The sequence below is a fragment of the Kogia breviceps genome (genome assembly GCF_026419965.1).
Source record: "Kogia breviceps isolate mKogBre1 chromosome 20 unlocalized genomic scaffold, mKogBre1 haplotype 1 SUPER_20_unloc_4, whole genome shotgun sequence".
Taxonomy (NCBI): Eukaryota; Metazoa; Chordata; class Mammalia; order Artiodactyla; family Physeteridae; genus Kogia; species Kogia breviceps.
This window is the reverse complement of record NW_026711570.1, coordinates 32501-35000: the sequence shown is the minus strand read 5'-3', so window position 1 is coordinate 35000 and position 2500 is coordinate 32501. Positions and strand designations below refer to the sequence as shown.

General features: G+C 77.2%; 1 non-coding gene across 1 annotated transcript; it reads left to right on the top strand.

The window, feature by feature from the left end:
• The first annotated feature begins 1134 nt into the window (after positions 1–1134).
• Positions 1135–1287, top strand: LOC131749379 (5.8S ribosomal RNA). Its single transcript, XR_009333444.1, has one exon. It is a non-coding gene; the product is annotated as a 5.8S ribosomal RNA (ribosomal RNA).
• Positions 1288–2500: the final 1213 nt, after the last annotated feature.

Here is a 2500-nt window from a genome sequence, read left to right as displayed (position 1 = left end):
GACCGGTTGTTCCCCCGCGCCGGTCGTCCGTCCTCCGCTCCGGGCCCTCCGCCCCCTCGCCGGGCGCCTCTGCCTGTCCTCCGAGCCCGGGGCCTCTCCTCCGTCGTCCGTCCGTCTGTCCGTCCGTCCGGCTCTTGTCTCTCGCTCTCTCCCTTTCCCGCCCTCCCCCCCCGCGTGCCCGCCCTGCCCGCTCGCCCCCCCCCCCCGCGCCTCCCGTTGAAGCCTCCCTGAACGCCCGCGGTGGCGAGCAGGGGGCCCGGGAGGCGGGTGCAGGGGTCAGGGGGCCCCGGGGGCGGGGGGGTTCGGGGTTCGGGAGAGGAGCGGAGAGGAGAGGGCCGCGTCCGGGCGCGAGCGAGCGAGCGGGGAGGTCTCCGAGGCCCGGTTTCGGGGACACGGTGGGGACGTCGTCGGGCGGTGGGCGTGGTGGTGTCCCGTGTGGCGGTTGGGCCCGTCGCCCGGCCGGGGCGCCCCCGAGTCACGGGCCGGTAGCGCCGGGGCCCGCGTGCTGCGGGCGGCCGCGGGCGGAGAGCGTGTCGGTCGGCGTCGGGGGTGGCGGCGAGCGTGGGGCGCTCCGCCTGCCCCTCCCCGGCCTCGCCCGCCTCCCCCCTCTCCAGGTACCTAGCGCGTCCCGGCGCGGAGGTTTAAAGACCCATGGGGGGGTCGCCCGTCCGCCTTGGGGTCGGGGCGGTCGGGCCCGCGGGGAGTCGGGAGGCCCCTCCCTTCTCCCCCAGACCCCGCTTCCTCCGCCCCCGCCCCCGCGGGGCCGGGGCGCCGCGCGCCGCGCCACGCCGGCCCTCCCCGCCGCCGCGGCCGTCGGGAGGGGGCTACCCGGCGGCCGTGGTGCGGGGCCGGGTCCCGTGTGCCCGCGCGCGTGCGCGCCCCGCGTCCCTGACGGGGGGGGGTGTGTGTGTGCGCAGGTGGGAACCCCCCGGGCGCCTGTGGGGTGTCCGAGCCCGCCCCGTCTTGCGGGTCGGTGCCGGGCGCCCCGTCGTGAAACCTTCCGGCCCCGCTCCGGTCTGCTGTTTTCTGTCTCGTCTGACTTGGCCGGCCAGAGGCAACCCTCCCTCCGTGGGGGAAATGTGCCGTGCCACCGGCGGGGGACCCCGCCGAAACCCAGAGAAACCAAACTCGTACGACTCTTAGCGGTGGATCACTCGGCTCGTGCGTCGATGAAGAACGCAGCTAGCTGCGAGAATTAATGTGAATTGCAGGACACATTGATCATCGACACTTCGAACGCACTTGCGGCCCCGGGTTCCTCCCGGGGCTACGCCTGTCTGAGCGTCGCTTGACGATCAATCGCCCCCCCGGGGTGCGCGCGCGCGCGCCTTCCCGGGGTGGCGCGGCTGGGGGTTTCCTCGCAGGGCCCCGTGTCCGGGGCCCTCTGTCCCCCTAAGTGCAGACGCGGTGCCCCTCGTGCCGAGGCCACGGGGGCCCCGCTGCCCGCGAGAAGGGAAGAGAGCGAGAGAGAGCTCGCGACGAGGCCCTGGCCGTGGCCTCCGCGGTCGGTCCCCTTCGGGAAGCGCCCTCGCGCCGCAAGCGGTCCCTGGGCGTACCCCCGGGGCTGTGTGCCGGTGGGCGGGGACGGTCCCGCGCCCTCGCGGCCGGGGCCCGTGGTGCTGGTGGTGTTGGGGCCGCGTCCGCTCCGCCGTCGTTCGCCGCCCGCCCCCGGCGGCGTCCCGGCGACGGTCCGGCCCGGCCCGGCCGCCTCCTCCGCGGCGCCCTGACCCGCGCGCGTCCGGGGTCCGTGCCCGCCCCCCCGCCGCCCTCGCCTTCGCCGTGTCGGGGCGGGCGGCTCGGGCCGACCCGAGGCCGAGTCGTTGCGTGCGCGGCCGCGCCCCGGGGATGCGTGCCCCGGCGGCGACCCGCGGGACGCCGCGGCGTCGTCCGCCGCCGCGCGCTTTCCCCCGGGCTGCGGCCGCGCCGCGCCGCGCTTCGTGCCGGCCCCCGAGCCCCGCGTCGTGGGCGTCTGTCGGTGGTGGATGGGGGCGCACGGCGTCCGTCGCTGGCCGTGGCGGGGGGCGTCTCGCGGCTGCGTGGAGGATGGTGTGCTGCGTTGGCGTCGAGAGAGAGAGAGAGAGAGACAGAGGGAAGAGAGACAGAGGGAGAGAGTTGGGAATCGGTCGGTCGTGGAAGGAGACGTGGGAGGAGGGTCCGGCGTTCGGGGGGCGACCGCCGCGTGTCCTCATCCACCCCTGCCTTCCACGCACGCCGTCCGCCGCTCTCCTCTCCTCTCCTCTCCCCTCTCCTCTCCCCTCGTCCTCTCCCGTCCCCGTTGTCCTCTCCTCTCCTCCGTGGCGACGCGCCGCCTCCGGGCCGCGCTCGGTGTCGTGCGTTTTCCCTACCCCCCGACTCTCCGCGCCCCGTCCGTCCGTCCCGTGGCCGCCGGCTCGTGCTCCCGTCCCGGCTCCCCCTCCGCCCCCGCCCCAGCCCCCGCCCGGCACGCCGCGCGTTCCTCTCTCCCCGCCCCCGGCGCCCTCGCCGCGCCCGGGCGGGTGAG